Below are 13548 nucleotides of genomic sequence, written 5' to 3'. Positions count from 1 at the left end.
GTTTCCGTGCCTCAGCTTCCCACCTGTAAACATGGATTAAAGTAGTAATACCAGCTCTTATACAGAACTTTTTATCATAGCTGTAAAGCACTTACAAAGAAGGTCAGTATCATTATCCCCATGTTACAGATGTGGAAACTGAGGCGCAAAGAGGTACTTGCCCAAGGTCACCCAGAAATCCCAGCGGGGGAACTAGGAATGAAATCAGATAGCCTGAGTCCCAGTCCAGATCCCAATCCAGTACACCACACTGCCTCTTCCTTACCTAATTAGGCTAAGCCAGCGGTTCTCAAACTGTGGGTCAGGATCCCAAATGCTGGCATTAGACTTGCTGGGCCCTGGGGCCAAAGGCAAAAGCCCAAGACCCACTGCCTAGGGCTGAAGCCGAAGCCTGAGGGCTTCGACCTGGATGGCAAGACTCAGATTACAGGCCTCCCACCTGGGGCTGAATCCCTTGGGGTTCAGATTTGCCATTCCACCCCCGTTCAGGGCAGCAGGGCTCAGGCTTTGGTCCCCCCTCCTAAGGTCGTGTTATAATTTTTGTGGTCGGAAGGGGGTCACGATGCAATGAAGTTTCAGAAACCCTGGCCTAAGCCTCTGTTACAAACACACAGTAAAGGTACAGTGCTTAACACAATGAGGCCCAGATCTGAGTTGAGACTCCAAATGCTACTGTCATACAAATAAAATAAAATAAAATAAATAATAATAATAATAATAATAATTACACTTCCAAGGAACAAACAGACACGCATACAAATATGAGCTTTTTGTACCCTGAATAAAACATTACAGGGTATTGTCCCCCTACAAATTCTGCATCATCTTGTCTCTTTTGGGAAGTTTCTTCCCTTTATTTGCCTTGAAGTTCAGGTTGTCATCCTCCTAGGGACATTGTGTAGTAGAGATCTGTGTATTCTCAAAGGGAAATTCCAGGAGCTCATATGACTTCAGGATAACGATGTTACTAAAGAATTAAATCAAACTGTTTACTTTGCACTTACAATTAAGTGTGAATATATAGCACAAATTAAACACAGGTGATACTGGAGTAAGCTAGGGGCCTGATCCTGCCTCCATGGGACCTTTGTAGGACTTTAATGGGGAAAACATCAGACTTTCAAAAAAGGAACTTTATTTCCAGGGATTTTTCTCCCTATCACAAATCTAACCATATCCCATGTATGGAACTCTGTGGCCATGTATAACACATAGCCACAATTGGCATAGCTATGTTGGCATAGCCCCGCTAAGTAGATGCAGCCTACACAGACAAAAGGAGTTTTTCCTACAGGTATAAGAACACCACTCCCCTGAACCACGTTACCCAGGCTGACAGAAGCACCCATGTATTGGTACAGCTGCGTCTGCACTGGGGGTTTTGTCAGCATAGCTATGTCAGTCAAAGGTGTGGGTTTTTTCATACCCCGAACGGACAGAGCTATGCCAATAAAAGTTTTTAAGCACAGACTAAGCCTGACTCTTGGAAAAAAGCACACCTTTATGTTTTTGAGCTCCTATGTCACAATCTCAAAATGTTGTCAACGATACATTTGCAATCACAAAATTCCCCCAGCAGAATGTTAGCCAGCATTTGTATAAATGCAAATGACAAGACCACCACAGCTATTAGAACCAATGGAACTGAACTTGAATATTAGTAGCCCTTTAAAAAGGCAATATCCAAATTAATGTGTCCGCTAACATTAGTTACTGATTAGCAAGAGTGCCTGACATTCCTAACAAAGAAAAAGGAAACAACTAAATATTTTATATTGAAGAGTGCCTTCGATTTTAATTAATTTTAGACTTTGAACTTTCTAAACAGTTATCTGTAACTGAGTTTTACAAGGCCATTTAAAATTGTGATGTTGATCCAGCAATCAATGCATTTCTCAAAAGGGCTCCTCTTTAGGACTAAATATATACAAGTGCCAAGTTTTCTGCACACAAGTAGCAGCACCTGGAGGCTACTGAACAGACCAATAATAACGAGAATTGTAAATTGTGACAGATGATCAAATGAGTGGAAATACAATAAAGAGTAAAAAAAAAATTTATAATCTGATTTGGTTAGAGAAACTAGTACTCTTAAAATCAGAAAATATTTCTGTTCTCACTTCATTTTAAATAGTTCTTTGGAATCTGAGGGCCTTATCTCAGAAGCTCTGAGGATCTTTGAAAACCAGGCCTTACTGCTTTGCTTCCATGGGGCATGGTGTTCTAATAAATCCAAAAATTGTTTATGCTCGACTCAAAGACATTCAGGGCCCAACTCTTGAGGTGTAAACACCCTTCCTGAGAAATGCTGACTTCCCCTAATCCCTACTCAAGTAAACAAGGGTAGGAGACACACCCTCAGGGGGCAATCAGCCCCTCACGCAACCAAGGCCCAAATGGCATAGACAGGTGTGATTGTCATTGGGCTGTAGAGTGTTCAAGTTCCACTCCCACTACCAAGCATAAATCAGGGGAGGAAAAGGATTGATCTAAAAGGCCTATCATTACAGAAGAGCCAGTGACTGAGGTTATGTCTACACTAGAGAGCATAGGTCATCATAGCTATGCCAGCATAACCCCTTAAGTATAGAATAAGCATATGCTGATAACAGTTTTTCCGTCAGTATATTAACAGAATCTCCCTGAATGACATTAGCGACACCTACAGAAGCACTCTTCTGTCAGTACAGTTGTGTCTACACTGGCAGTTTTGCCAGCCTAGTGAATAGGGGTGTGTCATTTTTTTCCATCCTCTAACTGGCATAGCTATGCCAGCAAAGCTTTCTAGTGTAGACCAGGATTAATATAGTATATTTCTAGCTATTGACTGCACTAGTTTGGTGGGATCAGTAGTAAGTAAATAGGTCAATTTGCAACATTCACACAAAATTTAGTACATTTTGAAACAAACTGGAGTTTTGCCACTAAAGCCCAAGAGAATATGAAACTAAAAAGCAAAAACTCTTAACTGCTTTATCTCAGTTCACAGAAAATAGAATTCATTGGCAGGCTGTACAAGCGAGAGGCTTCTACTACTTGTATGCTGAAGTCTCATAAAACAGAAAAAGATTCTATCAAGAATTAAAGGGTTGCTTTTCAAAGGAGACATTCTGCCCTCATAACCACACATTCATGATCTCTAAAGCAGACTACATCATGTGCTTCAGCTAGTGTGGGACAATCCGTGAGCCTACTGAAGAGCTTGATTCACAGACTATTGAGATCAATGACAAAACTCTAATTGACATCAATAGACTCTGGATTTGATGCTACAGCCTGATCCAAAGTCCACTGAAATCAATGGAAGTTTTTCCATGGATTTCAATAGTCTGAGAGTCAACAGAAATCAACCATCTTTTATAAAGTGCATATCACTTGATCCATGTGGTCTCTAATTTAAACATCTTGGTCTGAATCTAGCTGAGCTTGTAGAGTAAAAGCTCAATGAGTTTAGCATGTGACCATCCCTAAAAGGCTAATCTCAAGGAGGGCAGAGCTTTCTGTAGTACAACTCCATTAATTTCAGTGGTATTACATCAGGCAAGAATTTGGCCAAGATGTTTGGGGGAATTTAAGTTATTCTGGCTTTGAGATGGAACAGTTGCTGTGTGTGAGTTGGCGTAGACCGGTATGCTAAAAAGAAGCTGTGTGGGTAGGTACATGAGTTTGCACAGTACACATCTGTCAGTCACATCAGCTATCCAAGTAAAAATCTAGCACCTAGGGACATCCCGTGGATTTGGAGACTCACTGAAGGTCTGTGGAACTGTAAATTACTCTGATACATACACGAAGATTTTAATTTGTGCCAGAAATAAAAGACTTAAATTCTTACATTGAATTTTTCTATTATTTTTCATGTAACAATCCATGAATAAACTTAATGTTAGTTACTACTATAAATGATAAATGTTCTTTAATGAATTGTTACTGAACATCATGTGTGAAAGAATGCAACCAAATGGAAAGAATTTATATCAAATGTCATTGGGGGTTGATGCACGGTGTGGCATGTTGCAAGCATATCAGTGAAGTGAAAGGCATGTCAGACCATTAGACATGGACTGCCTGTCACATCACTGATGTGAAAGTTCCACTCTGCGTTTGTATGGAACCTGAACTCTTGGGGACAGTAAGCAAAAACTTGCCGGACAACCCAGCCTCAACATGTGAAATTCATCCTAGGGTACTCAAGGAAATTGTTGCAATCCTGGAACCATCAGCAATTATCTTTGAGAATTCATGGAGGACAGGTGAGATCCCAGAGGACTGGAGAACGGCATAGTACCTATCTTTAAAAAAAGGAACAAAGAGGACCCAAGGAATTATAGACCAGGCAGCCTACATTTGATACCTGGAAAGATTCTGGAATAAATTATTAAACAAGGAATAGCCAGCACATTCTGGGGTGTATTAATAGGAGTGCTGTATGTAAGACGTGGGAGATAATTGTTCCACTCCATTCAGCACTGGTGAGACCTCAGCTGGAGTACTGTGTCCATTTCTTAACACCATATTTTGGGAATGATGTGGACAAACTGGAGAGGATCCAGAAGAGAGCAATACAAATGATAAAATGTTTAGAAAACCCAGACCTATGAGGAAAGCTTTAAAAAACTGGGAATGTTTACTTCTGAGAAAAGATGGAGTTTTGGACTATATTAAGAGCTGTTACAAAGAAGATAGTGATCAACTCTTCTCCAGGTCCACTAAAGGTAGGACAAGAAATAATGGACTTAATCTACATCAAGGGAGATTTAGGTTAGATATGAGGAAAAACTTTCCAACTCTAAGGTAGTTACGCTCCGGAAAAGGCTTCCAAGGGAGGCTTTGGAATCCCCATCATTTTAAGAACAGATTGGACCAACACCTGCAGGGATGATCTAAGTTTACATGGTCCTGCCACAGTGTAGGGGCCTAGACTTGATGGCTCTGAGGTCCCTTCTAGTCCTACATATCTATGATTCTACGTTTGATACATGGGCCTGCTCCACAAGCAACTCCTATGAAGTGCTGAATGCAATTAACTCTCATTGAAATCAATGGGAATTGAGAGCACTCACCCCTTTTCAGTATTGGGCACTTAGTGATGGTGGTTTTCCTTCAGTAACAGAGAAAGAAGAACAATCTAGGCATTGTTGCACTAAGGCAGTGTTTCTAAAACTGGGGTTGCCACTTGTGTAGGGAAAACCCCTGGTGGGCCAGGCCGGTTTGTTTACCTGCCCCGTCCGCAGGTCCGGCCGATCGCAGCTCCCACTGGCTGCGGTTCGCTGCTCCAGGCCAATGGGAGCTGCTGGAAGCAGCGCGGGCCAAGGGACTTACTGGCCGCTGCTTCCAGAAGCCCCCATTGGCCTGCAGCAGCAAACCGTGGCCAGAGGGAGCTGCGATCAGCCGGACCTGCGGACAAGGCAGATAAACAAACCAGCCTGGCCCACCAGGGGCTTTTCCTACACAAGCGGCGACCCCAGTTTGAGAAACACTGCACTAAGGGATGCAGATATTTCTGTTGGGATTTATTAAGCAAAATAGCAGCAAAGGACAGACAAGTACTTAAAGAAATTGCAGTAAATCTAGACAGCCTTTCAGCCCATTTTTCAAAATCCTTGCAACTCCCATTTGAAGGTAGATGAAACGGTTATTAAATACTGAACAAAGACCTTTTAACACTGTAAATAAGAGGATTTTTTTATATAGTAAAAATACTGCAGGACTATTGGCTCTTACCAGTATCTGTTTACTTAAATTACTATGAAAGTACAACTTGCTAAAGTCTAGTGTGTCTGTGGTACATATGATTTAATTAGGTAATGTTTCTCAAGCGTGTTGAAAATGAAAAATGCCAAGTATTGCAGGAAGCATCTTGTAGCACCTTCTGAATTTAAAGCTACCAAAAACTTGCATTATAATTAGGGCTACAGGTTTGTCACAGTGGTGAAAATGTCACAGATACCATGACTTCTCTGTTTGTCCCTGACTTGCATGCAGGAAGGCGCTAGGTTGATCGCCCCCACTAGTGTGCTGCAGAGGGGACAATCCAAGGGGCAGTGTCAGAGAGCAAGCCTGCCCCAACTCACCCTACAGCAGCAGCTCCTGTATTGCAGGGCTGGGCCTGACTCCCCACTCTGGGGATTGCAACTTGGCACACAGGGCCGCAGTACCACTAAGGTTTGGCTTAGCATCCCCGCTGTCATGATGGCGGGTTGTAAGACCAAATTTGATTGAATACCATTGCAACTTGGTACACAGGTCACAAGTGTCACTCCCTCAAATGTGGGCCAGCTGCCCTTTGGCCCCAGCAGAGGAGTGGCCAGGTCAAACCTGAGCAGTGCTACAACTCCATATGCCAGGTCACAATGCTCAAAGTGAGGAACTAGACCAAACCCTGCAAGACACAGCCATTGCTGCCTCTGCCCAGGGTGAGTTTGGGACAGGTTCACTCTCCAGACCTCCTCACTTGAGACCTTCCCTCCTTACTGGGCTAGGAATAGGATTGTAGTGCCGAGGCACAGGAAGATGCCGTGGGTGGTTGGTGTCCCGAGTGGGGTGAGGCGGCACCCACAGCAGAGGAAAAGGATGCTGGCCTATAATTTTAATGAGATACAGTCAAATCTCACTTGTCACAGTTTTTTTTTTTAATCAAAATCCTGAAACCATGACTTTTACTAAATTTACTGTGACTGCTCTGTGATTTTTGATTTAAAAATGCCATGAAAAATCTGTTACAATCCCATTCGCACCTGTGTACAACTTTGCATCTGAAACATTCACCTCTTGGAGTGAAATCCTGACTCCAATGAAACCAGTGGCCAAACTCCAATGGACTTCAAGGATGCCAGGATTTCACCCATTGTCTGGAATCTTCAGCTCTTTGGCTGAAAGTACTTTTTTCTTTTCTTTTTTAAAAAAGGATGAACCAAACTCTTCAGATGGTTTTGGAATTCTGGGAGAGTGAAAATACACACACTTTTCCCATTATTAAAGAAAATTATTGGCTGCCATGGACAAAAAGGCTAGGCTAAATCCTAGTGAAGTCAATGGGACCTGGAGGCCTTTCCATTTTCATGAGACAGGTTTGGAGCAGGCCCATAGTCTTCACTGGCGACTATTGCATTGGCTAAGTCTGGCAGAGAAAAAGGAAAATTAAAAAGTTACAAGTAATTGAAAAAAATCACCTCTGCACATGCTTCATCTAATATTTGCTACAATGTTATTAGAACTTAATGAACATCTGTCCCAGGCACATTCTCCCTGCCAAAGCCTCCTAGTCCCTTGGACTACAGGTATATGGCTGCCATTGGAAATAAGAACTTCACTGAGCAGGCACCTCAGGATAGGGACAGGAGCTGTTTCTGCCGTCAGCCTTCTTGTGGGACAACTTACATAAGGAAGATTATGGCTATGGGTAGGTTTTCCCAAGAGCGCTCAGTGTTGGCCTAAGACTACTTCAATTGAAGTGAATAGTAAAAATCCCATTGACTTCAATGAGAGCAGGGACAGGCCAGTGCTGAGTGCTTTTGAAAATCCAACTCTACATCATTAAAGCTCACACAGCAAAAGAGCAGCTCTGTCAAGTAAAAAGGTGCTAGTTTTACACACTCTGTCACTTGTCAGAGCAGAACTGCACTTCAATATACTACTGTATTTATGTCGTAAAATATATACCATAAAGCATAATGGAGGGGCAATGTAGCTGAGTTACCACTGCTTTTCAAACCTTCACTGCTGTATTTCTTATCAGTTTGTGACTTGTAATGTTGTAACTTTAGTTTTATGTTTAAGCAGGGTTTTTTCCCCCATTTATTATTTTAGCTTCAATTTACACAAATATAATTTGTTCAGCAATGCACCCTTTTTACACTTGACAGTATCAAAGTTGCCAAGTAGTTCACTAATGGCGGCAAAGATATCAAACTGCAAACATGACCCATCACATTGTTTGTTCATAACTATTAGCTAGTCCAAGCAAGCCATAAAAACCACCTTGAACTAAATGGTTCGAAAGAGCGCTTTTGTTTTCTCATATCTCTGCAGTTCCCTGTTTTGGACTAGCCTAGAAGGAAAAATGGCAGGAGAAAGGCTATTTTTGTGGCACTTCTCACCTGCCAAAAACCAGGAACTACCAGAAGCCTCATGAGTCTAAGATTTCAGTCAGATTACTTAGTCCAATTAAGTTTGGAATGATTATTCAACTTCTTAAGTAACCAGCTCTGCGGTCAAGAATTCAAACAAAATTACTTGCCCCTAGAATCCCACATGCACTCACATTCTTCATCTGTCAAATAAAAAAAACATAGATATAGCACGAAAAATTGAAACTGCCTTACTTATAAAACTCAAGTATTTTTATGAGAATGACTGCAACATCACATTCCAATTAATACACCAAGTGAAATTCAGGATACCATGTGACATGAAGTAAGTGCACTGAGTATGCTTATCTGAATGTTCTCACAGGTAAAGAGAATTACACATTCATATAAACTGAACTAAATGTTCTGCTGGTGCAATTGCATTGGCTTCAACAGAGATCACCAGCAGAGAATCTGATCCACTATGAGTCCAATCCTAAAGTTCTTCCTCATCCAAATATACCATTTATAAAAAGAATATTTGGGGTGAACAAGAAATTCAAAATAAAGCCTGATTCTGATCTCACTAACACCAATTTTAATTCTGTGGCATTACCCCTGGCTTACACTGAACTATACGAGAACAGATTCAGGCTCTGTATGAAGTAAAAAATTAAAGATGGCCCAAGTAACAGAGTTGGATCCAGAATTGGGTCCAAATTCAAGAGGAAGTTTTAATTCCAGTGTTTTGATTTAGGCCCGCGTTCAACTAAACAAGGCTTAAAATCAATGTCTTTCTCAAGCATAGCTATAAAGCTGCTCCCAGACTCTTACGACACAGTGAGTGCCAAAAAGTGCAATTTCACATTGCCGTGTACTGAAAGAATTCATGGCTTTTGTTCGAAACAGAATCAAACTATATATGAATTAAACACTACAATAATTAATGTAACTTATGTAGTTCTTTGTAAGTTGAAAAAGCTGAATGTATGATCTGCATGGACTAAATTACTGACCTCCAATTGCATGAAACTTCACAATAACAGGTTCAACTGTATAAAGTTAAACTCACACATTTCATCTAAGTTTTTTCTAGCAGAAAATTACTCTTTAAAATGTAGCAAACAATTATTTTCTTTTGGGTTTGTTTGGTTTCTGAAGTTGTCTCCTCTTTAACTAAGAATTAAAAATATATTGTATTGTCCCAGAAGTCATTTGCTATCTCAGCTCATTAAAGAGGAGTTAAAACAGTCACAGAAAATTGCAACATACTTTTAAGACCTGATTGTCCCTTTACACCACAGTGAGGCAAAATTCCTTCCCTCCTCCCTCACCTTCTCTCATGAAGGGAAAGCAATATTCTACTGACACATAACAGTAAGTAATAGTTTACTGCCCCTCCACACCACACATACACTGGCTGAGCTGCACTGACTAGCAGACATGTTGGGTGGGGAATATTACTTCCCATCCTTAGAGACCTGTATAGCCCTCAAAGTCTGGGCACTAGTCTAATTAACATGTCTTTTTTTTTTAAACACTAGGATTGCTAAAAACTAAACACATCAATCCCCAGCCCCAATGAGTTAACAGACTCAGGCCCCCTACACAAGGAGGATCAAATAGTATTTTATTGGCAAGCACTTTGCATAACATTTAATTTTGCTCAACATTAAGCAGAGGATGGGGTAAGAGAGGAGGTGGGGATAATTCTGTGCCTGTAAGCACTGAACTGCCAAGATTTCTAAAGAGAGGCAGAAGTTTCATGTCAAAATTCTTGAGAGAAGGTGCAATCTCTTTGTATTACCATCAGTACCCTTTTTGTCAGCCAGACCTTTATATTCGGGTTGGGCCCTGATTACACCAGATTTTCTCTTTCTGTGCTATCCAAACTGAGGGAAAGGATAGGAAGGACTCCAATACTGTCCCTCACTGGTAGAAAGAAGAGATAAGATTTAAAGTATTGCTTGTCCTTTCTTTTCTTTATGGCAATGTGCTTAAACACCCTACCCTGGATTATTAATAGCATCTCCACAAGCTCTCTCTCTCAGACATGCATCTGTACAAACCATGCCATCTTCTGGTGCTTCCTGGCAGCAGAAAAGAAATACCAGTGTCAGAGTTTAATGGGTTGCCACTGTCCCTATATACACAGGTAACTCTCTCTTTATCCCTCACATGATTGAGTGAAATACTAGCCTTAATGTATCAGGGCTATCCCAAGGACTGAAACGACACTGGTAAATTAAAATGTCAGAAACATTAACCAAAAGCAAAAAAACAAACTCCAACTTTCCTGTAAACTAAGGAGCATCCAGTGCTTTGGAAACCTTTGCAGAATGTCTTGCGCCTTTGTAGATGTGTTTAATCTAGGCACTCATCACAGTGATGAGCTTGGTGTAAGAACCTGAACAGAATCTAGCAACTGCTCTTTCAATCTAGCAAAATGTCCTATATACAGAGACAATTATGGGTAGTTACAATCTACTCTTGAAATGTACTGAGTACTGGTGGACTAAAAAGCTGGCCTGCACATGCCTTCCTTTAAAAATTTTTTTTAAAAGAATGAAATATTGCCATATTCTACAGAAATGGTTCAAGACACTGCAGCCTACAACAGAGCAACAACTGTATTTCTGGACCAGTACTGTAGAATTACACACACATAAAGCTATGTGATATGCAAGAGTTCAGACTAGATAACCTGGTAGTTTCTTCTGGCATTAACCTCTACGACTATGAGATAGTTTTTTTCGCCATGAATGCTGTTTGTTTGATCTCAGCATTGCACTCAGCACAGAAAATGAATCTGGACCTGTGAGTTTTGCTTTTGTTCACAAAGCCAGGTTCATCTTCTCGTTCTCATGCAGCAATAGGAGAATCTTGCAAGCTTTGGATATCCAAAAAGAAGGGGATTTTTTCCATTATAAAAATAAATCGTGTTGCATTTTTACAGTAAACCTAAGCATAAGCCTCAGATAAGTGTCCCTTTAACTTCGCATCCTATTGGAAGCAAGCTAGTGAAATTCATGAAAACTAATACTGCAGTCATTGCTCACATAAGTAATGGCTGCAGGATGGAACCCAGGATTCTGGGATGCAATGGAAGAGGAGACTTAAAGACTAGCAAGCAATTATAAAGGACCCATTAACTGGAGCCAGAGGACTTCCTTTAAAACAACAAGAAAGTTAAGCTCTCCAAGGATGAAAGTCACCCAGCACAAGGACTGTGCATCACTTAAATCATACTCACCTCTTATTGTTAGGATTCAAGAACAAGTAGTTCATAGGTCTTGCACTGGCCTTCTGCACAGGATTGAATGACACCCCTTGTCCTTAACATACTGTTTGAAAATATAGCAGTAACTGCCCTTCCCCATTCTCCCCTCACCTTTGGATTTGTTCATAGAGGGGACCCTCTGTGACTGGATCTCCCCTTCCCATATGGAATAGGCCTAAGATGCCTCCATGGCACCTATCCCACCCAAACCCCACAGGAGGCACTCGACGGTGCCAGGATCTGTATGGCTGGAGAAGATGGGCTGTGCAGCCCTGCACTGAGTGATAGAAGAACCATGGAAAACATACCATCCACTGGCCCTCTAGACCAGGGGTCAGCAACCTTTCAGAAGTGATGTACCGAATCTTCATTTATTCACTCTAATTTAAGGTTTCACGTGCCAGTAATACATTTTAACATTTTAGAAGGTCTCTTTCTATAAGTCTATAATATATAACTAAACTATTGTTGTATGTAAAGTAAATAAGGTTTTTAAAATGTTTTAAGAAGCTTCATTAAAATTAAATTAAAATGCAGAGCCCCCCGGACCGGTGGCCAGGACCCGGGCAGTGTGAGTGCCACTGAAAATCAGCTTGCGTGCTGCCTTTGACACATGTACCATAGCTTGCCTACCCCTGCTCTAGACACTACTAAGGCCATGTCTACATCTAAAATTTTGCAGCGCTGGTTGTTACAACTGTATTAGTACAGCTGTATAGGGCCAGCGCTGCAGAGTGGCCACACTTACAGCAACCAGCGCTGCAAGTGGTGTTAGATGTGGCCACACTGCAGCGCTGTTGGGCGGCTTCAAGGGGGTTCGGGAACGCGAGAGCAAACCGGGAAAGGAGACCAGCTTCGCCGCGGTTTGCTCGCGTTCCCGAGCCACCCAGCAAACCGCAGGGAAGGAGACCTGCTTGCTCGGGTTCCGCGAACGAGAGAGCAAACCGGGAAAGGAGACCAGCTTCGCCGCGGTTTGCTCTCGCGTTCCCGGAGCCACCCAGCAAACCGCAGGGAAGGAGACCTGCTTGCTCGGGGTTCCGCGAACGAGAGAGCAAACCGGGAAAGGAGACCAGCTTCGCCGCGGTTTGCTCTCGCGTTCCCGGAGCCACCCAGCAAACCGCAGGGAAGGAGACCTGCTTGCTCGGGGTTCCGCGAACGAGAGAGCAAACGGGAAAGGAGACCAGCTTCGCGCGGTTTGCTCTCGCGTTCCCGGAGCCACCCAACAAACCGCAGGGAAGGAGACCTGCTTGCTCGGGGTTCAGCGAACGAGAGAGCAAACAGGGAAAGGAGACCAGCTTCGCCGCGGTTTGCTCTCGCGTTCCCGGAGCCACCCAGCAAACCGCAGGGAAGGAGACCTGCTTGCTCGGGGTTCCGCGAACGAGAGAGCAAACCGGGAAAGGAGACCAGCTTCGCCGCGGTTTGCTCTCGCGTTCCCGGAGCCACCCAGCAAACCGCAGGGAAGGAGACCTGCTTGCTCGGGGTTCCGCGAACGAGAGAGCAAACCGGGAAAGGAGACCAGCTTGATTACCAGAGGCTTCCTCCTTCCACGGAGGTCAAGAAAAGCGCTGGTAAGTGTCTACATTGGATTACCAGCGCTGGATCACCAGCGCTGGATCCTCTACACCCGAGACAAAACGAGAGTACGGCCAGCGCTGCAAACAGGGAGTTGCAGCGCTGGTGGTGCCCTGCAGATGTGTACACCTTCAAAGTTGCAGCGCTGTAACTCCCTCACCAGCGCTGCAACTTTCTGATGTAGACAAGCCCTAAGAAAAGATATTTTAGCCTGGGCTGGTGTTCTATTTTCTACTGCGGGAATCTCCCTTCCAGAGGCATATCAACAGTAACCATCACCAGAGTTCGAGTGTGGGGACCTGGTAGGGGCCAGTCCTATCATCAGTGACTAACAGGAGGTGCCGTTTCCAAAGATACCTGTTTGTACTGTGAACAACAACCTGAAAACCTGCAATAACAAGACAGCGAGCTCTTAAAATCCATAGTAGATATTGCTATGTAGCTTTAGTCATGGCAAGGGATAGGATCACCAGTGAACATCCCTTGGATCTGACAGCAGAGGTAACAATCATGATTTATTTACTTATAAATCCAATAAAAGCTCCAGGACCCTTTATCTTTGCTTTATGCTTGTCTAAGACTACAAGAAAGAGAGGGTCTCTTTAATGCATTGCTCTAGAAATGCTC

The 13548-nt window shown here is 42.7% G+C and overlaps 1 protein-coding gene across 5 annotated transcripts in view; it reads right to left on the bottom strand.

Annotated features, from left to right (window-relative positions):
* LOC115638199 (PHD finger protein 21B-like) overlaps positions 1-13548 on the bottom strand; it is a 386151-nt gene that overhangs the window by 205739 nt on the left and 166864 nt on the right. The window lies entirely within an intron of this gene.

This window comes from Gopherus evgoodei, chromosome 1 (assembly GCF_007399415.2).
Source record: "Gopherus evgoodei ecotype Sinaloan lineage chromosome 1, rGopEvg1_v1.p, whole genome shotgun sequence".
In the NCBI taxonomy this organism is placed as follows: Eukaryota; Metazoa; Chordata; order Testudines; family Testudinidae; genus Gopherus; species Gopherus evgoodei.
This window is presented reverse-complemented; position numbering and strand designations above follow the sequence as displayed.